The sequence below is a fragment of the Danio rerio genome, chromosome 23 (genome assembly GCF_049306965.1).
Source record: "Danio rerio strain Tuebingen ecotype United States chromosome 23, GRCz12tu, whole genome shotgun sequence".
Lineage (NCBI taxonomy): Eukaryota > Metazoa > Chordata > Actinopteri > Cypriniformes > Danionidae > Danio > Danio rerio.
In genome coordinates, this window is record NC_133198.1 from 34,463,278 (window position 1) to 34,490,350 (window position 27,073).

Sequence of the window (27,073 nt, forward strand, 5' to 3'; positions counted from 1 at the left end):
AACATTTCTGTGCGGAGTTTACATGTTCTTCCTATGCTCATGTGGGTTTACCCTAGGTCAACCAATTTCCTTCCACCATATAAAAACATGCAACTTGAAGTCAATTGACTAATCCAAATTAGCACCAGAGACATGCTCCTGATAAGTACTTATCTCTTCATAGAAATCCCTAATTGGTCATTAGTGACAAAAAGCAGGGGAGTTTGAAATCTACTTGAGCCTAAACGCCAAACACGCTTTAAAACCAATCATCAGCTAAGTGTGAACTCTTGCACATTATTATCTCCAGCCTGAACTGTTGATATTTAGAATGGATCCAATTTTATGTCGTTTATGACAAATTTTGACACTACCATTTGAATGTTGTAGAAGGCATTAAAACTACTGTACATACTTGTACTGTACATATTTTTAAAAGTTGCTGTTGCCTTTCTATCAGTTTCAACTCATCTGGCCATTCTCCACTGATTTCTGGCATCAACACTGATAGTTGGTGGGTCTGCATGAAAGTCCCAGTGGATCTGCAGTTTCTGAAATAGCCTACTTAGACCAGCCTGTCTGGCAGCAACAACTTCGCCAACTTCAAAGTCACTGAAATCACCTTCCTTCCCCATTCTGGTGCTCAGGTTGAACTTCAGTAGATCTACATGCTCTGAGTTACGAATTAGATATTTGCATTAAACAGGTTTAGCTAATCACTCTTCTTGGAGAGCAGATATTTCAGAACTTTCTCCCAGCTTTGATTGGGATGAAGTTTGGGCAATAGTAATGCTTGCATCCAGGAATCCGGATCATCAACAGATTCATTTAAACTTCATCATTAGGATTTATATTACTCCACGCAAACTTTACAGCATGAAGCTTAAACCTGAACCTAAACGCACTCTCTGTCATACAGGAGAAACTGGTATGTTCTTTCACATGATGTGGGACTGTTCTGGGCTTGGGTATTTTTGGAATATGGTTACGCAAAATTTGTCTTCAATAGTTAACATTTCAGTCCCTCTCGCCCCCTCTATTTTCATTTTCAAAGATTTTTCTAATATCCAGTTAAACAAAATTCAGAAGCGAGTGTTTATAGCTGGCTTGACAGCAGCCAAGAAAATAGTTGCGACAATATGGAAGACTCCACATTCTCTTAATCACCATCAATGGATTCTAACTTTTATTGACATTATCTATCTGGAAATATCCACGGCTCGCATCCATGGTGTAAGAGAGGACACCATCGGACTTTGGGCACAAACTTTGGAAAAACTTAAAGGTTTACTAATTTGCATTGTAAGGAGACATCAAACAGCAAAAACTTTTGGTTCCAAGCCCCATAATTTAATTTATTTAATTTATTTTCTTTTTATTTAAGTAATTCAATAATATTTTATTATACTTTATAATTTTAATATGTATTTTTTTCTCTTCATAGTAATTGTTTAAGGTTCCCTGTTTGGGCTTCTAATAACTTTTCTTCATTGTAGATCTCTTTCAGCACGGTTTTGAATATCTTAATCTATTTGTCTATTACTATTCTTTTATTTATATAATTTTTACCCTTACTTAATCTTAAATACAGATTTGGTTTATTTCTTTTTTTGTTTGGAAATTTGTTTTATGTGTATGTATGTGGGTGTATGTGTATAAGTATATATTTTTTTATTTATTTTTTTGTTTCAATGTCTTTGTCATTTATTCTTCAGTTTTTCCTTTTTATTGTCACTATTGTTGTTGTCATTATTATTAATATTATTATTTAACAACCTGTATATTGGTTATTATATGGGTATCTATGCACACTGCTATATATGATCGTCAACGACATGTTTTTTCTTTCTTCACATAATTCAAAATAAATGTAAAATTTGATGGAAAAAACAGGTATATGTAATAAAAGGGAGTATAAATGCATCAGACAATGGATAAATAGTGTGTGATTCAAACATCTAATGCTAAGATTACAGTATTAATTTAATAAAGACCCATGCAAATTAGTGCTTGTTCATATGAGTGACAACTGCAAAATGTGTATCATCGAAGACACAATCTGGGAAATGCACCAATGCCTGCACACTTGATAATGTCTGTGATTCCTACTGAGATGTGCACTGTTTTGACTCACTGACAAATAAGGCAGTCATTCATAGCAATTATTTATCTTGAACCAGAAACCACAGCTGTTCGATGTGCCGTGCATAAAACAATGGCATGCACTTTAAATCATCACCAGTGGATTTTTCACATTGGGGGACATTTTAGAGCCAATGTACCCTCTTCAGTCACACTGTGTCTCAATGAATAGTCAATAATGTACTGCATAATAAGAAGAATCAGTAACATACCTCCATGGCTTAGCAGCACTTCAGACCATTACTCCAAGCCAGACTCGATTGGAAGAATCCTTCAGACCACTAGAATTAAACTGCCCATTTAAATGGCTCTGGAAAGGTAGCAGAGGGGTTATATACTAGAGCATGATGTCTTCATAATGCATTAGTATGTTTGTGTAGGTGAAGAAGAAATCATCTGACATAACCGACATCTGTACAAGCATTTTAATGACTGCTAGAATATGAATGCATTCCAGTATATTAGTCTGGTGAATTGAACAAAACCACATCTCCGTCTGCCAATAGAGCCTCTTGAGTTAGTGTCTGACTACTGAGTTGTTCTCTGGTGACTGAAGCCAGCCTGTGCGTGTCCTCAGAGTATATACAAATTAGTGGCCTACCACAATTGAAAGTTTATGAGCAGTCATGGTAAAGAGCAAAAAAATAAAAACTGGAAGTGAATTAGATTATTTGTTAACCAATGAGTCAAGATCAGACACAGTGAACCCATCTTACCCACAAGCCCTAAAATGACGTGGATGCAGTGGAATGCATGCAGCTCCCAGCATGCTTTGAGGCTGCGGCCCTGGCTTCGACATCCAGGCAACAATGGCCATCTCCAAGGATAATAGAGGACGGGCTGGTCTGAAACTCCTCCTCTCTCTGGATCTCCTAACAGAACGTACACAAACACACACACACACATACACACACACACACACACACACACACAATGTTCTTCTGTCCAAGATCTGCGAGTTAAAACGTGCATGATGTTTTCATTGCTAATGAGTGCATGAGGGGAAATAAACACCAAGGGTTATATTAGCGAGGAGATGATCAGAAAAGGACTGCTTGAAGGAGTGAGAAAACAGAGCGGTTCACATGTTTCTATTTTCCATTAGAGGAACATTCCTCTGACATGCCTTAATAATCCAACTAATTAGCCGTCCGAGCTTTAATTATAAACTTCCAGCAGGAATATCAACAGAAATGTTTTCATTTTGATTTTAGGTGTGGTATATCTCCACTGCTAATGACCTCATGTTCGAAAGGTCCCCAATTACTCTCAGCTTCAGAGTTCAGTGCTGGCAGTGAGAGAGAACAGGTCTGCCCGACCAGCTCAGAAAACAAAACAAAAAAAAAATTCATACCAATGACCTGCACCTGCAAATATGACCATAGAAATTTGCTGAAATGTCGCTGTGAAATTAAACGGACAATTATGGGCCCTGTGAGAGTCTTGAGACACCAAATTAAGACAAACCCAGAAAATCAGCCTGACTAAAACATACAGGGACACTGATTGCAGAAATGTTGGATTCAGCTTTATGTAATGATCTGCTTTTTACAAAGTGGGAAACTGAATGATGATTATATATATAACACTAAGTTGACAGCATGAAATAGTGCTTGGATTACAAAACAATCTTTAGTTAATCTAAAATCCTTAAAAAACGTCTCCAGACGTTCACTCACTCTCTTGACAAATGGGTTAATAAAAGCTCACCTTTCCTTTATTATATATACACTACCTGCCAAAGGTTTTGTCACACAGCCAAGTTTTAAAAACAACAAATAATAACTTCTAGTTGATCATTTGGTATCAGGAGTAGCTAATATGAAAGGCAAAGGTCTGTAGATTACGCTTATTTTACCTAAATAAAATATGATCATGCCTTGATTTTAAATTATTAAATTAGGACAGTAAGGCCTGACTTTGCTAAGACAAAAGCCAAAAAAAGAATTAATATTGTGTATGACTCCCATGAGCTTGGAGGATTGCATCTATACATCTCTGCAATGACTTAAACAACTTATAAATAAAGTCATCAGCAGGACTCCCAGAGTTCATCAAAATTCTTTAGATTCATCTTTAATGCCTCATCCTTCATCTTACCCCAGACGTGCTCATTTATATTCAAGTCTGGTGAATGGGCTGGCCAATCCTGGAGCACCTTGACCTTCTTTGCTTTCAGGAACTTTGATGTGGAGGCTGAACTATGAGAAGGAGCGCTATACTGCTGAAGAATCTGCCCTCTCCTGTGGATTGTGATGTAATGGCACCTCAGGCTGTTAATGTTATCATCCCCCTGCAGATCTCTTGCACGCCCCCATACTGAATGTAGCCCCAAGCCATGACTTTTCCGTAACCAAACTTGACTGATTTCTGTGAGAATCATGGGTCTATGCAGGTTCCAATAGGTCTTCTGCAGTATTTGTGATCATTGGGATGCAGTTCAATAGATGATTTATCAAAAAAAAAAAAAAAAATCGACCTTCTGACACTTTTCCAAACAATCAACTTGGATTGGCGACAAGACTTTTGTCAGGTAGTAGATATACATATTTTTTTTGCAAAGCAAAATGAGAGAAACTTTTTCTCTGTAGAATCACTTATGTTTCACGCCATGTTTTCCTCTAAAAGTGCACATATTTTCTAATGTCAGAATGTCATTGTACAATTTCACTTCCTGCATTCTGCATCTGTCACTATTTATTTTACAAGATAGTGCTGAGATGATACACAAATAAGAAGTGACAGTCAAATTGTAATTGTTACACAAAACAAGCCAGAATCAAAATCACAACTCTCACTTCTACAGAACACAGCCCTGACTTTGCAGAGTTCTTTAAAGCACTTTAACCCATATCAGATTATGTACAGTACATTTATTGAGCAAACATCGACAATGCCTCTCAAATGTCACTTTCTAATAATACCTCCTCTTCTCAAGTAAGGCTGTTTAATACAGCCGCTGCAATACCGCGAAAGCATTGTGATAGAATCCTACACAAATTCAATGAGCTGCACACATTATAACTTATACATAAACCACCAAATCTGATATTAGAACATTACTGAAAGACGACCTTTCATAATTTTCTAACAATTTTTACACATACATGTCAAACCATTTGATCTTTAATCTACTCTATATTAATTATTCATTCCTTTTTCTCACGGCTTAGTCACTTAATTAATCTGGGGTCGTCACAGTGGAATTAACAGCCAACTTATCCAGCATATGTTTTACGTAGCGGACGCACTTTCATCTGCAACCCATCACTGGGAAACACCAATAAACTCTCATTCACACACACACACACACACTATAAACAATTTAACCTTCCCAATTCACCTGTACCACATGTCTTTGGAGTGTGGGGGAAACCGGAGCACCCGGAAACCCATGCAGTCACAGGGAGAACATGCGAACTCCACACAGAAACACCAACTGACCCAGCCGAGGCTCAAACCAGTGACCTTCTTGCTTTGAGGCAAACACACTACCCACTGCACCACCATGCAGCCTCTCTTTATATTTAGATCCTCTATATCTTACTATATTACACCAAAACTACACATTTTTCAGAATGCTAATGACATATTCATAAAAAAACTTAATGTTCAATATTTAAGATTTATTATTAAAAGGCATAGTTTATTACTTAATGAATCTTAAATGAAATGTCTGGTCTCAGTTCATTTACAAAATTGCAAACTACATTGCCAGGAAGCACTGCAAAGAAATGATGACATGCTGTAATTTGGATTACTGCTTATGTGTCTTTAAAGAAGCTTGTTAGACACAGCACTCATTATTACACAAAGATGTGTTACTCTCTTTGACTGACCCAGTGTTTAACTAGTCACTGTCTACCAACCAACCCTGCTGGACCCCTGACACCTGAGTTCATTTCCTGCGCCTTGTGTGTGGGTGTGTTTGTATGTATAGAAGAGTTTAAAAAAACAAAGATCAAAATATAAAAACAAAAAAGACATCATCCCTTAAATTTACAATGACTTTAAGACAAGCTTTTTTCTGGGAGGGCTGGAATCTGTTAATTTACAATTTCAAATATAAAAGCCCATACTGCCCTCTCCCTGACTTACACATATATCTAAGCATGCATACTGTACATGCACAAAACCAATCCCCACAGCACTGGCGCCAGAACTGACACTCAGAACAGAGAGGGAGTCACTCTATTTTCTATGCTCTCCATGTTTATTTATCACTGATTTGATTGATAACCTTTACTACTAGATGTTCGAATTGTTCTATAGAAACAGGTTCTTTTAAAAAATAAAGCGCTTTGCAGTCACGTGACCATAAAGAAATGTTTGGATAAATAACTTTTGATTTAACCTAATTAAAAGCAGTATTTCAAACCACCTTCATAAAAAAATTGACCACAGAACCATATTTTTCTTCAAAATACCAGTTTATACGGTTATTGTTACTCATAAAAATGGGGTAAGTTGGTTACCCTAAAAAAAATAAAAATGATAAAAAGAGATTAATCATAGGGGTCACAGCAAGTAGGTCACTGGTTCGAGCCTTGGCTGGGCCAGTTGGCATATTCTCCCCGTTTTCGCGTGGGTTTATTCTGGGTGTTCTGCTTTCCCACCCAGTCCAAAGACATGCAGTACAGGTGAATTGGGTAAGCTAAACTGGCCATAGTGTGTGTGTGTGTGAATGAATGTATGGGTGTTTCCCAATGATGGGTTGCAGCTGGAAGGGCATTCGCTGCGTAAAACATATGCTGGATAAGTTGGCAGTTCATTCAGCTGTGGCAACCCCTGATGAATAAATACTAAGCCAAAAAGGAAATGATTGAATGAATGAACGAGATTAATTATCTGAAAGCTTTTAATGAAAACATAATAAACAACTGTTTTTACAGTAAAGCAGAACATGTTAAGTCATATTTTGGTGTGAAACATGGTTCCTATGAAAAAGTTGTCATTTGTTGACTGGAATTAGTAAAACGAAAAAAATAAAAATAATTGTCAGAAAGAAATCTATTACCAAGTATTTCCATTATTTGCATGTAAAGGAATAGTTCACACAAAAAAAAATTATTTGTTCATCAAGTGGTTGCAAACCTTTATGAGTGTTTTTTAGTTGCAGACAAAATAAGCTATTTTGAAGAATGTTGGAAATCATCTCCAATGGCATCCAACGAAGAAAAAAGAAAAAAAAAAAAAACGATGTAGGCCAGTTGCTATACCAATTTTTCAAAATACTTCCTCTATGAAGGTTTGGAACAAATGGTTCGTTTTTTAAATGTCACAATTTGTATTTTTGGATGAACTACTCCTTTAACACCCTATAAAATTCTAGTGGCAAAGGAGTACAAAGCCTGTTTGAAAAACATTATTATTACAGCAATTCCATTAGGGTCACTTGTAGTGCAGAAATAAAATTTTGCTAGTTTAACTGTTAAAAACTTTATTAATCCCCTTGGGGCACTTATTTCTGACTTTAATGGTGCTTTAACACTTAACACAATGCAATACCAAACTCCACACAGAAATGCCAAATGGTCCAGCCTGGACTCAAACTAGCGACCTTCTTGCTGTGAGGCAACAGAGCTAACCACCACTGAGCCACCATCGCTAAAAAGTTATAATAAATACATATATGAATAAATTCAATTCATTACCGTATTGCTTCAGGCAAAAAATTATTTGTAACGATTTGTAGAACTTCTAGTTGACCTTAAACAACACCCAGGGGGCACTGTCTCAAAATAGATAATTATGTTATGTGCAATCCTTAACACCTGCTTTTCATAATAAGATCCAAGACTTTGCATGGAAATCTCTAAAAATGTTTTCATGCACCAATATTGCAAGCAACAGCAAAAGCACAATGTTCTAAAAGCTTATCATTTAAAAAATCACTTGAACAAACTAAAGTACATAGAGATCTACTAATCCCCACACAAGAATCCCGGAGAATCATAGCCTGGAATCTTACTAAAATGATATGCCCTAAAACAGTAATTATTGGGAAATGTATGGGGAAAGAATATTTTCATTGTTTAAGCTCATCATTCAAAATAATAATCATCATTTACATTTTGAAAAATTCCATGGCAATCCAAAGACCTCTGCAATGGTCAAGTGTGCTAATAATGACAGAGTTGGCCATTTTAACCCCAGTGAAACAATCAATGCACAGGCTCATGTTTCAAGTAATGCCCTCACTTCTTTAACTTGACTGCAACTGAACAAGTGTGACCTGAACCTGGCTGACAAACACCAATCCATATCCTTGATTCAAGGGGTCAGAGCTTATGCTATCAAGAGAGTGCTAATGATTTTTTTATTAGCTATTAGAAGCTCCAGTTTCTTTCAGTGTCTGTGAGTAAGTTTCATTATTATTTTGCAAAGATTCATTTGCAGTTCATCGCATCCAGGTGTGTACATTTTATACATTTATAATGTACAGGTATGTGATATAAACAAAACTACACAAAACAAATTTGTTACAGAGATATTAAAATGTATAACTTGTGAAAAATAGACAGAAAAATGTACAAGATCTTAAGGCTATGAATACAATATATAATGTTACCATATAAAACAAGCGGATTAGGCTCTGAAGAACAGAAATGTTCGCCTTTTACAATACTTAACATATAGACACATATAAATAAATTACATGTGAAAAACTTTGACCCAGCTGGGTCAAGCTTGTGTGTTTTCAAAACTGTATTCTCATGAAAGTGTGATAATTATTAAGATGTATTACACAAATTATTGCTGAACACTGAAAAAAGCAAAGAAATTCTTCATTAAGTCATAAAGGTTTGGAAGAACACTAAATAAATCATATATAATAAGTGTATTAATTTAAATTTGAGGGTGAAATGTATTTAATATATAAGGAATGGACTGTTAAATTAATAAAACTTAATGCACATAGGAGGTGATGCTGCCACAACATGAAGTGGAGTTTATTATTCATTATTTTGTTTATTGTTTATTATTTTCAATCAATTCAATAAACTGTCAATTACTTATCACACCTAAAACTGTTCAGATGTTGCTCCTGTATATAGAACTAGTTTCTAAGACATCCTTTTAAAAATTTTTGTACGATTTTTTTGGACTATTGTCGGATGTGAAATAAACAAAATCATTTGACGCAGTGGCATTGAACTGTAATGCAGTCAAGCCTTGCCAAGAAAATCTTTGGCTGTGTTTATCTGAAAATAACGGCATGCTTAAAAATGTTCATCAGCCAATCAGAATCAAGAGTTTGACCATTGTGTAGTGCTAAATATGATCCCACTTTATATTAATTAATCATTTGTTACAATGTACTTATTGTGTAAATACACATTTTACATTGTACGTATGATTGTTTAAATACCTGTATATTTGATATATGTACCTGTACATTTAATATCTGTAATTACTTATTTAATTACAATGTTGTCCATCCCTTACCCATTAACCCACCCTTAAACCCATTCCACCAAACCTGTGCCTATCTGATCCAAAGTTGCACCAGAAGTGATCTGCAATACATCAATAAACACAGTAAGTACATTGTGGTTAGTTTTTGATGCAAGTACATAGTAGTTAAGGCCACTTAAAATAAAGACTCTATTGATTTATTCAATCAGTCACAACAATCCAGACTGAAGTTGACAATGATGACTTTTCCTTATTTATTGAAAATATTTTCTTAATAAACCTTATAACGTTACAAAATCACACTTTACACATTTAAATAAGCAATTAAAATTAGATTTCTGATTACATGCTTCAAACTACTCAAAAACATAATGTTACAAATTACAAATACTCAAATTACTGTAATTGAGTAGTTTTTCCACAGGAATTGTAATTTACTAAGTAGTTTTAAAAATGTGTACTTTCCCTTGAGTACATTTTTATTGCAGAGTTGGTACTTTTACTCCACTACTATCCTTTAAACTGCAGTCACTACTGTATTTTTTTTCTTGTCTATTGGAATTGTGATTTTCTTGTGATTCCTGTCCGATCAAAACCGCACATAGAAGGTAAATCGCATCATAATAAACTACCTCAAGTGATGTGCGCTTTTTAATTGCAGCAAACTGTTTGGAAGTGTTAAAAGTGTCCAAGAAAATGTTCAAAATCTTTTTATGCAAAAACCCAGGGACTGTTTAGATGCATGTCACTGATGAGAAGAAGACAGATGTTTACTGAATGATGACCAAATTGGTCTTAAACACCCAGCAAGCACAGGAAGTCAACATAATGTCAGGTTGACATTGTACCCCAACGTTGTGGGGACGTTGCATTTTGTTTGGAAATAAAAGTCGAGTTTGCATTAAAACCCAACGTCAGGCTGACATCAATGTCCAACGTCCAACCTAAAAATCAACCAAATATTAACGCCTAATGATGCTACAGCTTGACGTTGTGTGGATGTTACCACTATGAATCAATCAGATATTGGATTTTGGTTTCCATACCTGACAAATAAATGGCAGTATTTGATGTCAATATGACAATGGTTTAACAAGTTGGCTGGATGTTGAATTTTGGTCACTTTCTAACACTTTCCAAAATCCACATTATTAAAACCAAATATCATCGTTATTGCACATCAAAATAACGTTGTTTTTAGACGCTGGCTAGACATTTAATTTTGGTCACCTAACAGCACAATGTAAATCTAACCTAAAATAACATCTTTGACACTGTGTGCCTGCTGAACAATAACTAAGTGCAATACAGAATGTGCATTCGCGTGAGTTTCCTTCGGGTGCTCCGGTTTCCCCCACAGTCCAAAGACATGCGGTACAGGTGAATTGGGTAGGCTAAATTGTCCATACTGTATGAGTGTGTGTGTGAATGTGTGTGTGGATGTTCCATAGAGATGGGTTGCAGCTGGAAGGGCATCCGCTGCGTAAAAACTTGCTGGATAAGTTGGCGGTTCATTCCGCTGTGGCGACCCCAGATTAATAAAGGGACTAAGCCGACAAGAAAATGAATGAATGAATACAGAAGGTTACGTTTTCACATATGCACAAATTACATGTAAACCCATTGGCTTTTATCAGCGTACTCACTACTCTTGAGTATATTTGAAATGTCTTTGTACTCATACTTTGACAAATATTTACAACAGATACTTTTACTCTACTTACACTACATTTTTAAGCAAGTAAGGGTACTTTTACTTAAGTATAATTTGTAAGTACTCTTTCCACCACTGGTTACACCTGATGCACTGTGTCTTCAAACACACCCAAAAAAAACATGGGATCCTATACACAAACAAAGCACACCATACACACACACCCTGTTCCTCATACACATTCATACAGCAGTTCAAAATGATTAACTTGTTTTACCTCTTTTTGCCCTCTTGGAATTATCTCTCTCTCTCTCTCTCTCTGTTAATGCATTCTTTTATGTCATCTCGAGTTTCCTGGATTCTGCCATCGCCGTGGTAACCCCTCCCTCCTCTGGTCCCTCAGGTCCAGCCGGATGGGATGCTTTTGTGTAGCTGCCACATTTTTGGGGTAAAATGATCCCATCCCCTTCGCCCACACACTCATACACGCTCACACAGTCTGAGTATTCCTACAAACTTGGCAACCCTTCAAAATTTGGGATTTGAAAAAGCGAAGAGAGAGAGAGCGCTCTACATAGAATGAGATAACCTCTCGCTCACAAATACTTCAAGCTTCTGACCACAAATTCATGTTTAAATATCATAAATCATTACTCGTATTCATTCAACCATGGTTGCACCATCTGTGGTGCAGGACATCCTGGCCCTGACTAACTCAACAGCTGCTAAGCACACTCGCAGGTAGGAACAGGGACGCCAGGTGTGTGAGAGAGACAATATGTTTGTAACAAATGTGTGTCCATTGTTTCTTGTTCTCCACTTCAAATAATAAATCCTCAATTGTTGCTCATTATTAGAAATATTGTGTTTCGCCGAATTTAATTCTGATTGTGTAAATTTGTTTTCGTGCCCTATTAAGAATGTTAGTTTGTGTTTATGTGCACATTTGTGAGTGTCCCTGGGGGGTCATACCGTAATCCTCCAGTGTGTCTCTGCTGAACGTAGGTCCCTGAACGGCTCTAGTTTCTCTTAGTAAATGATCTGATTAAGAAAAAAAAAAAACTCTTTCAGCCTGGCCCGTCCCAAAAACAGACAGCTTTGGAGAAAAGAAAAGAACAGAAACAAAGGGGAAGAGTGAGTGAAACGAAGACTTGGAAATGGGACAAAAAAGCCATACCAACGCCTCAAGGTAGAAACCACCTGACAATGGAAACATAACAATAACATACACCCACACGCTAATGTTGTACTTTGACAGGTAGTTAAAGATGCAATGAAAAATGTAAGTAAATAAACAAAAATTACATACTAATAATATTAAACTCACACTTCATCCTCTGTAGTGACTTCTTGGGGTGTTTGGGGTTTATTTCTATGTAAACATTAGTGCAAACACAATTAGATTAGAAACAGTACACTGTAAAAGAGATCCTGGTTGCCTTAATTTTTTTTAAGCTGAATCAAAATAACTTATGAATGTTATGAGTCCATTGAACTTACATTGTCAAACTGATTTAAAATAGCTTGCATAACTTATTAAATTAAGTTATAACATGATTAACTTATTAAAGGTTATTCATATTAACCCTGGAGTACTTTTTTGAGATTTTAACAGATTTGTGTGTGTTGCGCATCAGTTGATCCACGGGGTTGCGTCATTTTCCACAGGGTTTGTTGCATGCTTTCCCTGCGATGCTGTCAGGGCCGATACAGCAAAGCTGTGTGTGCAGCAAGCATTTTTGTCAGGAGAGCAGAGGGAAAAGTCCTCATTTATAGCGTTTATATGAACACGATTATCTTTATAATGATTTAACAAATTGTGTTTATGTGTATATGAAATGACAAATGTAGCAGGAAATTACAGTTTTTTTGGATTGCTTAAGCACGATTTTCAAAACAGGGCCCGTGTTTTCAAAACAGTACACACAATTAGCACAACTACACACCCAATTAGCAAAACACTACAGATCCTTTGCATAATGAAACACTCTTGTAAAAACTATAAACTTCTGTTTAAAAAACACACTTTTTTACCATAAGAAACACACATTTTTACATTTACTATACTCTGTTTGCACGAGTTACACACTGCTGTGATAAACCTAAAAACACTTTTAGCACTTCTGCTTCCCTATGATTAGAGTAGGCTACCATCAACAAAGTACAAATATAAAGTAAATTCACCAAACACTACTCAAGAACAATGCTGCACACTGAAGAAACTTATTTATTCCTCAACATGTCCAACATGTTTACATGAAGATTCAAAGTACTGTAACATGTCACTTTACGTATTGAACTGTAAGTTAGACATTGTCTCTTCGCCTAGCTGAATCTGGCATGAGAATTTTCAACATTGCAATGTTGTCCTTAGCAAGACACCTTGGAAAGAAGTGTCTTGAATGTAGAATCTTGTATTGCTGCTACTTTCATCTGGTCACAGGCCTCCTCCATGGATTGGATGAGGGGTACCTCAGCTTGGAGACGAAGATCATAGATTGGTGTGTCTACAAATAATCAAACAAGTGTTTGCACACCTGACGACTGTGTTGAACCAATTGGTTGGACAGTGCAGTAATTTGACAGTCAGTGCTTTGGTATTGCAAGGAAGTGACTTTATGATAGATTTTAGTGTGTAATGTATGCTAAGTGTGTTTAGTGTTTTGCAAATCACTGTGTGTAGAGTTTGAAACAAGTGTTAAGTTGACAATGTGCTTATAGTTGTGCAAATATGGGCTGATGTTTTGATACTTGTGTGTAAGGTTTTGCTAATAGTGTACTACTTTTAATTTTAGTGTGTAAGCAATCCAAAAAAACTGTAAATTACTGTTTGTTTCTTTGCTTTTAACTTTGTAAACTGTAAAATCATGCATCACCTCATGGTTGTTCACTCCTCTCCTTCTCCCCTGCTCTGCTGGCCACGCCCACTCCTGCTCTTTGCTCGCGGAGCTCCACCCCCATTATTATGCATCTTTTGAAAAAAAATTTGAGGTAGACTTCAACCGAAAGTGGGGGGTGGCCCTTCATGGCCCTTTAAACTAAAGTTACAATGAACTAAAAACATACGCTGCCATGACTAATTGATCATATAATTTTTTTGTGTAGGTTATACATCAGGAAAAGTTATTTTAAAGATCTATTTTCAATATATGAAACCGGTTGGGTGTTCCTTATTACATTTGATTTTGGTGATGTATTTTAGTTGCGAGCCAAACTGGGCTGCATCTGATATGGCACTTAATGAATTACTGTTCCTGGCTAATAACTGTAAGTATTGATTTGTAACAAGAGACTTGACTGAGTTGTGACCTTTCGTGTCTCTTGAGGCATCATGGGAAATGGAGTTTTAATTGATGAGAAAGAAGATGTGTGAATGACATCACTTCACAGTCAATCAAGATAATGTTTTAAAGGAAACCTATGATAAAAATCACCTTTTACAAGCTGTTTGGACAGAGCTGTGTGTAGGTTTAGTGTATCCACAGGTATATTGGAGTGAAATGAAATGAAATGTTTTTAAAAACAGTGTATGTTTGTAATGAATTACAACAATTTTACTGTCTTTATCATGACATCAGCATAGTGTCAATTAATCAATTATAAAAAACCACGTTTCAATCCCAGTTTGTAGTACAGCAGCTTATCTGGCATCAGTTTATTGTATGGAGCGTGTCTGTCAGTCAGCACTTATACATGCATTCACTGGTTCAGAGGTAGCATATGAAAGGCGACGATCGACGCACAGGTTTAATGTAAAGAAAGTGGGATAGATGGTAATATACGGGAGAATTTCGGCAGGGTTTACATGAGTGAAGTGAACAGGAAGTGTTTGTAAAAAAACAGCTTTGCGAGAAAAAGCAAAACATCTTTGCACAACAAATACATCAAATAATCATTGGGAAAGTTCTTACTGTAGTATTTCTCACAAACGTTACGCGAGATCTGCTTCCTTCAGGTCTGTCACTGTGCTGTTTATCTAATGCAGCCAGAGATTAAGGCACGCTCTGACAGGGATGGAAAATGGTGGGGAGAATCAGCATGAAGGCACATGCCACAAAAACAGCTGCATATTGTTCAGAGCTGAAAATTCCGATATTCTGAAAGATAATAAATAATCTGATGGGTGTTTTTAGCTGAAACTGTACAGACACATTTTGGAGATGCAAAATACTTATCTTAAATTTTGAAAAAGGGTTAAAATAGGTGCCCTTTAAAAGTTCCTGCCTTATGTATACTAGTGTAATTAAAGCATCTCTGAAAAGATCATTAATAAAATTATAAGAATAACTATATGAAGTCATCCTCGCAATGTAATCAGTTGATTGTCCTGACTACTTGTGATGCATTTTAAAAGGAACACTCCACAAAAAAAGGTCATTTTACAACTCATCTGGAGTTTAACATTTGAGTTTTATCATCTTTTAATCCATTCAGCCGATTTCAAGTTCTGGATGGATCACTTTTAGCTTAGCATAGATCACTGAATCGGATAAGACCATTAGCATCTCACTCAAAAAGGACCAAAGAGTTTAGATCATTTTCTTTTTCCTTTTTTTTACCAAGATGCTATTGGTCTAATCCAATTGAATGACTAAAGTAAACTAAAAGTGTTCCTGCTATACTAATAGGCTGAATTAATTTAAAAATGCTAAAACTCAACCTTTCAATTGGGGAGTTGTAAAATTAGGATATATTTTAAGTAGGGTGTTCCTTAAAATCCACTTCTCTTCATTTTGTTCATTAATTTATTTTCTTAAAGCTTAGTCCCTGATTTATCAGAGGTCGCCATAGCGGAATGAACTGCCAACTACTCTGGCATATGTTTTACACAGCGGACTATTTTCCAGTAGACCTACCGTGCTGAAAAAAAGTATACAATCTCTTAATCACACACTCATACACTATGGCCAGTTTAGTTCATCTATACCGCATATCTTTGCACTTTTTGTGTAAGATTTCATACAATATTCGACCTGACTAATATAGTCCCATTTATAAAAGCTGCCAACTTTTGAAACACACAGCCAACTGACGTCTCACCGATTACACTACACATCTCCAATGTCAATGAACAGGCAAAGGGCATTAAATGAACCTACTTTAATCCATATAAATTAGACGAAAAGTCTCCATAATCCCGAATTAATGAAACTGTCGCGTCCTCGTGCTTTCAACGAAACGCTTGATAGCTTTTGGCGGCAAGCGCGTGCACTGGCGTGGATTACGTGAGCAGTGCCAAAAAAGAAAGCACAGGGGGCACGAGGCTCCTTCCCGCGCCCAGACACTGGCTGTGAGGACCGGCTGCTCGACGCGTGTAACCCGAGCCCGCGGCCGCCCGTCAGTCAGAAATAAAAAATCATTTGTCCGCAGCGGGCGCGCGGCTTGATTAAATATTAATAGCGGGAGAGAGACTGTTATCCGGTGTCGCGTGAAAAGTGATCCTTGGCCGCTCCGGAAGGGCATCGTAGCCTCACGGGTGGACAAACGGAGAGGCAGTGAAAGAACAAAGTATGAATACATGAAGCACAATCACTCACCCACTCAGTCAGTCACTCACTCGATGAACTAATAATGGTTAGTTTGGTTATCTAGTATTGTTTACAAAGTGTACATGTAAAAACATCAATACTTTAGGTCACGTCAATTTCAACATACACAAAGGTTTATAATATATAAAACAATATAATATAATACTTTAAAATAATATAATTTAAAATTAAGTGTTATTTTTAAAAACACCTCTTTAATGTATTACTGCACATAGTGAACAAACATTCACCCATCATCACACAAATGCTCAGGAAATCCACCACAGTTGATATTTTCTTTTTTTTTTTTTTTAAATAAATATTGAAATACTCTGTTATAATAAAATTATTATTTTTTTAACAGGAAAACATTAAAAGATAATAGGGTCTACCTCAGCATGAATGCTGTTTTTCAGCAGGTTCCTGCTCTGCAGAACATAAAAACACACAGACACCCATTAACATCTCATCCATCAACACATGAGAACAGTACAATCACCAAACATACTGAGTGAAGAGGGACAGGCTACTATATCAGTGGCTACTACAGCGATAGTTGACCAACATGACAAGCATGGGACAGTGTTGGTGTTGTTTTTAGATGTTGTGGGATCTCACTCCAGGCTTTTTGTGAGTACATAAAAGAAAGATCTCTGTCCATAACAGTTTTTAAAAGCCAGTAACGGCAAACATCCATTTCTTGCAGATCTGGTTGAACGACCAATCTTTGTATTATGTTTTGGAACTAAAACACAAAGGGCTGCTGACACTATTTAAAATTTGATGGTAGAGTTTATAATAATTTTGAAATGATAAAGCATTAGAGAGTGATAGAGCAAAGCAGGGATGTGTCCATCCAGAAAGTCTATTGATCTTATAGGCCCTATTGTACAGTCTAGCTATAGGCTCCAAGATATAATTTGTTGTGACCAAACAGGTAAACAGCATGAAAAGAAAATTATGGCTTGAAGATAAGTCTCAAACAGAAAAGAAAAAAATTTCCCATTAGCAAATAGCTTTTGTTTCAGCTTTTTACAGACATTTTGAACAGAATTCTAAACTAAGATTAGTAATTGGTTAATCTTGGTTAAATCCAGTGGAATGCAGTATCTGATAATGTAGTATTAAAGGGAAATTGCACCCAAAAATGAACATTTACTGCACACCCTTTACTCACCCTCAAGTCGTTCCAAAACTTTGAGTTTCCTTTTACAACTTTCTTCAATTGAAGGCAAAAGAAGATATTTTGAAGAAAGTGGTAAACCTGCCACAGTAGGGAAAACAAATGGAAGGCAATGGTTACAGGTTTTCAACATTTTTCAAAATATCTTATTTTGTGTTCAACAGAGGATCTCATAAAGGTTTGGAATCACTCTAGGGTGAGTAAATAATGTGTGTAAATTAATTTTTAGGTGCAATTTCCTTTTAATCCAAATGACATGCTACCAGATACTGCATTCCACTGGATTTAACCCTGATTAACTGATTACTAATTAAATTAAAGATGTAATATTTTTATTATAACAGTTTTTTAATATTTATAAAAATGCATTAAGAATTGTTCGAAAAGTGTTCAACAGAAGAAAGAAACTCAAAAGGGTTGAAACATGTTGAGTAAATGATGACAGAATTTGCTAAAAGGGTGAAATATCCCTTTATGAAATCAGATTCAAAGTTAGTCAAATGTAAATTTGGATCATATTAAATTTTAAAATGCTCAATCCAATTACAGTTACTTTTTATGGATTACATGATTACAAATCGTTCACAAAGTAACTGAAAAAAATCACAATTTATTGATTTCCTTGCTAATCATGTCAAAGGTAATCTAAAAGTAACCTATAGTAGTCAGAGTTTGTTACCTTAAACATGTCGTAAAGTTTATTTATAAACAAATTTTGAGAGGATCACGTGCTTATGATTGTTCACAGCTGTTCCAGTATTAGCTCGTGACTAATTATCCAATCAGACGATTCTTAACTCACTATAAATAACCAGAGTTTTCTCATCTCAATATCTTCATCTTGAAGACCCTCCCCACCCAACCCTACTTTCTCTTCTTTCAAACGGGCGACACGGTGGCCAGTGATTAGCAGTGTTGCCTCACAGCAAGAAGGCCCCTGGTTTAATTCCCTTCCAAATCAGGCGACATATCTGTGCGGAGTTTTGCTCATTCTCCCCATGCTTGCGTGGGTCTTCCCCAGGTCCTCCGGTTCCCTCCCACAATTCACAAACAAGCACCCTAAACAATTAATCCTAAATATTTTTTAGCCAAGCTCTGAGTACATCTCATCTCAGCATCCATATATGACACTTAGCAACAATAAGCAGGGGGGAGTCATCGAGATATACCTGAGCTCAAACTCCCCTCTCGCCCTGTAACGGTCTTATTGGCGATAGGTCTTATAAGCTCAGGGATCTCTTCCGGGACAGCACGCCACACAAGCTTTATTATCAATCATCAGCTAAGTGTGAACTCAGGAAATCTACAATCTACGAATGCTGCTACTGCAATTTTGGTCACGAAATTTAAAATCAGTAAAGGATCCAATTTTTAAGCAATCTATTCTATAATCTATAGTTCACTCTGATTTATCCAGGTGGATGAAAATTTTACCACATTACAGTCCAGCTCCATTCAATATTTACACTTTTTTCAATTATATATATATAATATGAAATAATATAACATAATGTAATATAATATAATGTAATATAATATAATATAATATAATATAATATAATGTAATGTAATATAATATAATATAATATAATATAATATAATATAATATAATATAATATAATATAATATAATATAATATAATATAATAGGGCGACACGGTGGCACAGTAGGTAGTGCTGTGCCTCACAACAAGAAGGTTGCTGGTGAAAGCCTTGGCTGGGTCAGTTTCTGTGTGGAGTTTGCTTGTTCTCCCCGTGTTTCGTGGGTTTCCTCTGAGTGCTCCAGTTTCCTTCACTGTCCAAAAGCATGCGCTTTAGGGGAATTGGGTAGGCTAAATTGTCTGTAGTGTATAAGTGTGAATGAGTGTGCATAGATGTTTCCCAGAGTTGGGTTACGGCTGGAAGGGCATCCGCTGCGTAAAACAAATGCTGGATAAGTTGGCGGTTCATTCCACTGTGACAACCCCAGATTAATAAAAGGACTAAGCCGAAAAGAAAATGAATGAATGAATGAATATTATTCATTCATTTTTTTCAGCTTAGTCCCTTTTTTAATCTGGCCCTTCCAGGTGCAATCCATCACTGGGATATCCTCATTCTCATACTAACACCACGGACAATTTAGCTTACCCAATTCACCTATAGCGCATGTCTTTGGACTATGGGGGAAACTGGACCACCCGGAGGAAACCCACGCGAACATGGGGAGAACATGCAAACTCCACACAGAAATGCCAACTGACCCAGCTAAGGTTGATAATTATATTATATTATATTATATTATGTTATATTATATTATATTATATTGAAAAAACAATATCAAGCACAAGTTTGACCTTGATTGCTTAATGATTGACTAATCAGGGTTATGTCTCTCTCATTTATCCAGGTACAGGATAAACATTCCCATCACACCGAGGATCAGAAAGTCCAGCTGAGTTTATTTTTCACACTGCTTTCGAAAGGATCACTAATTCTCTCTCATTTAGTACCTCACCTCACTTCCCCTTTACCTCCTCTTCGATCTGTCTCTCTGTTATCCTCCTTTCCCTCCCTCCCTCCCTCCCTTCCTCTTTCTCTCTCTGTCTGTCGCTCTTTCTCTCTCACTCACTCCTGTCACTGTTTCCTCGATTTGACCTTCACCATCTGTTTTGAATGAGAGCACTGTTCACTTTTGTTTAAAGGAACGCTAAAATCAGACATTCTCCCTGTCTCAGCCCAAACACAGTCTTATTACAGCGTTCATTGCTGGAGAGTGGGAACCTCAGCCGCTCTCAATTATCTTCAGAATTCCCCTCACACACACACACACACACACACACACACACACACACACACACACACAAACACACACACACACACACACACACACACACGTTTACATGCTTATGCAGAAGTACCTCAAACACTTGCAGACTTGACGCTTCGTGCACACTTACAAACACAGAGCACATGGTTGAGGACACCCTGGAATATCACAGAGGTGGGAGACATGAATGATTCCAGGTTTTAGGTTGGGAATTCCAACTTTAATTGGATCCGTGTGGCTATCAGGGAGGTGTATGCTTGGGGAGAGTGGATAACATATGCACATGCACACACATACACACTTACACATATACATACTTACACACAGCTGAGCTTCGGTTTAAGAAGAAGTGGATGCAAAAGCAGCATTGGTAATTACAATTGGGTAAGAGCCAGACAAAAGTATTATAAACAGGGATTGTAGAGAGAAATAAAATGAGAAAGAAGCAGATAAGTTATTCTGAGTTATTCTGGGTTCAAATATCTGCTGTAGAAACTGTAAAAATATTTGAATACAGGAAATATGAAACAATATTTTGTCCTGAATAGCTGTTCATTCTTTGGGCTATTATACAGGATTCTTTATTTATTATTGCCTTTTTTTAAATTCTATAACTACTAATCAAGCATCAATAATAATCAAAAACTATTATTAAAAGGCTCTTTATAACACCGTTAAAGGAATAATAGATACAAAAGTGAAAAAGTTCATTTGTGTACCTATCCAAGATGTAAAATTCTTCAACAGAATATGTTTGCTGAAATTTTGGTTTTTGGTGGTTAAAGGGGTGGTCCAGAATGTAATTTTAAGGCTTGGTTGTGTTTATAAGATGCAAAGCAATGTGTGCTCATGTTTCACTTGAAGGAAATCGCGTTATTTTTTTTAGATATCTCACTTTGATTATACACAGCTACTCAGCTAACATGAAAACGGCTGTCAAATTTCCTAATTCCTCTAAAAGGCCCACCCTTAAATGACTCTGATTGGTCATCGTCATAATGTGCTGCGGCTCGCGGATCGGCTCCACGTAACGCCCGTAAAAGCACACGCTTTTCTGCTGTGTAAACAATCAGTCAACCTCGCGCCTGCTCTCTATAATAAAATCTGAGTCTGTAACGAGTAAAAATGGGGTGCGGCTCCTTTAATAGCGTTTGTCATTGTGTGTGCGTCTATGTGCGTGTGTGTGTGAATGTTGTCTGCATCTATGTGTGTGTGTGTGTCAGTGAATGTGTTAACTTTCTGTAACAAGCGCATGTGCGCTGGAGTTTTTTTTTTTTTTTTTTCTCTGATGCTCGGATTAAGTTATTTTCTTTAATATATCGTGACAGAAGAATAAAGCACAAGATGTGGGATGCGACCTGTGTGAGCCTTGATTTATTTTTCTGCTGCTACCATGAGTCAGGTGAGCTATTTATTTTTTATTTTTTTATTCTATGTGTTACACGACGTCTTTTAAGTGTATCCGGAATATGCAGGTGTAAGTAATATGAATCATCCACATCTTTTTTGCGACTTCATTATCTGAGATGTGAAACGCATGGAAAAGCTGCCTGAAGACAATTAATGCAAAGTCGAGCAAACACATAAGAGGCACGAACGTGCTGGTGGAGTGTGTGTGTGTTTACAGCAGTTTGACTGATAAATATGGATTTGTAGCTAAATCGTTAGCCCGCAAAGCAGCATTACCCATTGTTTACATCATTGCTACAGCATACCGTTAACGCTAGACACTACATTTTACATACATACATGCTTGCTATGTATTTTATAATTCTCTGGAACATAATTAATATTGAACTGTAAGCACTTCTGTCTTTGTGTCGTGTCCTTTGAAAGTTCAAATACAGAAACAGATGAAGCTCTGTGGAAACGGCAGTGTTTGGATGCATTTTTAGCTTCATCTCTGCTATAACGTTACAGCGCCTCTGGTCACGGCTCTTAGCTGCGCAGTGTGGATGCACAATAAACAAACCTTTGTGAACTCACAGGGGGGCGGAAGTATTTTTTGTAGTCCCCAAAATTCATTCATTGTAGGCTTTGCCAAGCTAACTCTATAAAAACCAAGGTCTCCCTTTGCATTGAACTTAGAACTTTTTACATTCAGGGATGTTGTTTATGTTCACACAGCTACATTACACATCAACTAAAGTTTAAAATATGATATCATAGTGGACCACCCCTTTAATAATTTGCAAGTCAATGACATGTCCACATATACATGCAAAACAATATGAATGATGCATGGAGGCCTTATAAAGTGAAACAGTCTGTGCTAGAAATTGAACAATTTACAACGCTAACTTCAGCTTTTACGAACAGTCCTAAACACAAGCTTTGTTTACAAACAAGATGGATAAGTATGTGTACTGTTCATTAAAATGGCTCATGTGTGCGTAGATGCTTCAATCTATATAAAAAAATCATTAACATAAGTGATTTTGCAACAGAAAACATATGTTCAAGACGCTTTTGAATAAGAATGTATTATCAGGATTCATGGGTAAAAAAATGACCAGAAGCCATTGACTTTATAAATGCCCAAGAGCAACAGTTTCAACTAAAAACATTTTCCACCGAAGAACAACAGTAACCTATATCTTGGACTGAGGATATTTTTGTATGAACTAGTAAGGTTATATACGCATGATCTTTATAAAACCCACATGGTAAAACCCAAAAAGTTAAGGTAACTCAAGCCATTAGAGAAAACCGATTGCAACAAACCACTTAAACTCAAAAACTGATCCTAATGGCCCGGTTTTTCAAAAGGTTTAATCCGGATAAAATTGATCCAGATTTAGTAATCCTGTTTTTGCGATCTGTGATCACGTAATCCAGCTTACTTTTTGAGCCAGTTTTTCAAAGCAACATCGGATTGGATCAATCTGATCTGGATAGGAACTTCAGGATCACTTAATCTGGATAACCAGTGCTCAAACAGCATAGGACATCACAATGTAGAACTATAGATATGTAAAGAGCGACAAGTAGAATAGCCAGCATAGAACTTTATTTTTATTTGAAATGAAACCTAAAATTTTTTTTATAATTATTAAAACAATAATAATAATAAATAATAAAAACAAGAAAAACCCCACCCCATCCTCTTTCAGCAGTCCACTTATCTGAGACCTACAACACTGTACATTGAGGATATTTATAATTTATAATATAAAGTTTCAAATATAGATAAAAAAAAGACTTAATGTGAAAAACTCCACAATAATTTCAGACTTCCTCATCTGATGTGGAGAGACCAGCTTGTCTGAGCGTAGCCTTTAGGAGGCGAATCTCAAGTCATTGGCCTTGGTTTGCTGCAGTTTGGTTAGAGTCAGTTGTTTCTCTGCCAAACGAAGCTGTGCTTCTGCCCTTTCAGTCTCTTTTTGTAATTGTTGAAAGTAATTTCAAAAATCAGCGTTTGCCATTCTTTTGCAAAAATTTTTTTTTGTTATTCTGTAATCATTGCATGCATCACTAACAAATATTCTAAACAGAAAAATATTTTCCATTGTTATGAATATATATATATCAATTAGTGACAGAATAAAATTTATTGTTTTTGGTCAGTTTTGACAGCTGTTTATTTTATGATTATTTTATGAGGCCAAACTCTTTCTACTTTGCTGTAGGCCTATACTGAAAGGCTGAATACATTAAAGCCTATACTCACTATAGCCTGACAGATGAACAAATAAAATTAAAACATTATGAATAAATAGTATATCTTCTCGTAAGATACTGCATGATCCAAAAATAGTATTATTTAATACATTTTTTAAGTTTTCATTACATTTTGGACATGAAACTCACGCTAAATCCACCCTTCTGATGGGATCAGTTTAATCCAGGTTTTTTTGGATCAAAGTGATCCAGATCCTACAAAAAAGGTCTGAAAAACCCAAACTAAAGGTTTGATCCGGATCAAAACCAAGATTGGATTACGTGATCGAATCCGATTATGTAATCCGTTTTTTTCTTTTGAAAAACTCATTTTCAAGATTTGATCCAATCCCTCATCCAAAATCCTAGTGGATTACTTTTGAAAAACCGGGCCAATGAGTACTGTGAACTTAATCCATTTGAGTAAATAAAGCAATTTGAGCACAGTAAAACCCAATAAATGAAGAGAACTCAAACCAACTGAGTACTGTAAAACCCAATAAGTTAAGGCAACTCAAACTGTTTGAGGAAACCGATTGCAACAAATCATTTGAGTTAAAAAACTACTCTATATGAGTACTGTAAACTTATTCCTTTTAAGTTGAAGTAATAAGGTATTTAATTAACTCACTGCCTTCAACACTGAGCTTAAAACTCTTCAAACTAGTCAAATTAACTTTTGAAATTAACTTCTCAAATTAATTTTGAGTTAACACTCATTTCTTTGATAAAGTTGACTATTGGGTTTTACATTGTATAGAAAAAGTTATATTTTGCATAAATATTTATTCTGCTATTGTTACAAACCTAATTTGGTATGTCAATTGGGTAAGTTACAAAATATTTCTTGATTTTCAATCCAAACATCCATACAATAGCTTACACTCAAAATTGCTAAATGTTTACCCAGAAATATGCAGTGTTTATAAGAAGGTGTATGGTGCATATGGAGATTCTATTATATGTTTTAATAGGTCAGATGCATGAATGTCAGATTATTCTTTATCAGTCTAGAGAAGTGTCAGTAATATATACATTGTATCTTAGATATAGCTTTGAACTGAGAGAATGTTTACAAGAATAAGTTCTCTCAAATACACAATACACAATGTGAAAAGTAGGTTATATACAATTCATTCATGTTGTCCCAACCATTTAGTACGTTAACTTGATTGTTTTTACAAATTTAAGTGCATTTAACACAAAATTATTAAGTTGTCCCAAAAAACATCAGATTTGTGTTGAATTGTGTAAGACGTAAGAATTGTGTTGTTGTGTTGTTTTTATTCATAAAAATCTTTTTTAAATATTTTAAATGTTATGTTTGCTGTTACTGTTTAAACTACTTATTTAAAATGAGCTGAAATAACACAATTATTAAGTTTTATTTTGTGACAATTGAATTGTTTTATGTTCAATCCACTTAAATTTGTAAAAACTAGGAAGATAACTAGATTCCTTTATCGACACAAATCGTATGTGTGAACCTAGGGCTGAGCAATATTGCAAATATAAATTATCACAATATCATGTTTTATATAATTCGATATCAATAATTATTGAATATTTTAACAAAACATTTAGGAATATTAGGGTTTCTTTATTTAACCACTTTTTTTTAATTTACCAACATTAAGGCAAATCGTTTTCAAAGACAAAAACAAAAATATTTAAACTAAATATCTGATCTCTTTATAATGAAATTAACATATGTGTTAAAGAAACTTGGTAAATAAAATGTTACAAAGTGTGTATAGTGGTAAAGTTTAAATGTTGAACAATCAAAGCAAACATTAATGTGTGAATAATAATGATACAGTAAACCTCAAACTCTGTCAACAAAACAAATTATGAAAATCAAATCTGAGCTTTCAAGTAAAGGAACCAACCATTATTATCCATATACTGTACATACTGCAACATTACAGATTGTAAAGTTGAATGACTTTATTACCCCTTATGCTAAAAAAAATCTTTCAGATAGAGTGTTATAGGGATGCACAAGAAAAGAAACCAAAAAGCCACTCTGGCAACATCCTTACATTCTTTTTTTATTTACAATCTCCTCACTGCTGCTATACAGCACTTATTTTTGCATGTGTTGTTATTCTGACCTAAAGTGATAAGCGCGTGTGCGTGGACTCCTTGACCATTTACAATGGACTTTGTGCTTGTGTTCCCCTGGCGTCTCTCAAAACTAGGTGACCATCAGTCCTTTTCTCAGAGGATGACAAACGGACAAACCATTGCTGCAGCACTGATGCAAGTTTATGGGGAAAAGTAAAAGTGATGCAGTGTTTGGGTGCGCTGTGTTTGTCTGAGGTAATTAGTCTGCTTTTGTTACTGACGTGTATATCCAGCCTGATCTCACGAGAAAACGTAAGTATTTTACGTTTTGCCAGTTTAGTGGCTAATTCGTACGAATTCGTGCGATTTTAAAAAGGAGCTGTGGCACCTGACCCCACCTCTAACCCCAACCGTCATTGGGGGATAAGCAAATCGTACTAAATTGTACGAATTAGATCGTACGAATTCATACGAATTAGCCACTAAATGAAAAAGTTACGAATTGCCGTGAGATTGTGTTGGTATATCCCATACAAAGTGTGAAGCAGATTGGATAATTCTACTTACATGAATTGCTCGATGCAAAAAGTTTGATTGTTTTTAATTAGGTGCGGCTAGAAAATGCGCGTGATT

At 35.9% G+C, this 27,073-nt stretch overlaps 1 protein-coding gene across 2 annotated transcripts in view; it reads right to left on the reverse strand.

The window, feature by feature from the left end:
- eya4 (EYA transcriptional coactivator and phosphatase 4) overlaps window positions 1–27,073 on the reverse strand; it is a 167,659-nt gene that overhangs the window by 81,168 nt on the left and 59,418 nt on the right. For both annotated transcript variants that reach the window (XM_073938403.1, XM_073938387.1), the window contains exons 3-4: window positions 2,838–2,993; window positions 2,334–2,431 (exon numbers count right to left, since the gene is read on the reverse strand). The gene's annotated coding sequence lies outside the window, so the exon portion shown is untranslated. The remainder of the gene's footprint in view (window positions 1–2,333; window positions 2,432–2,837; window positions 2,994–27,073) is intronic.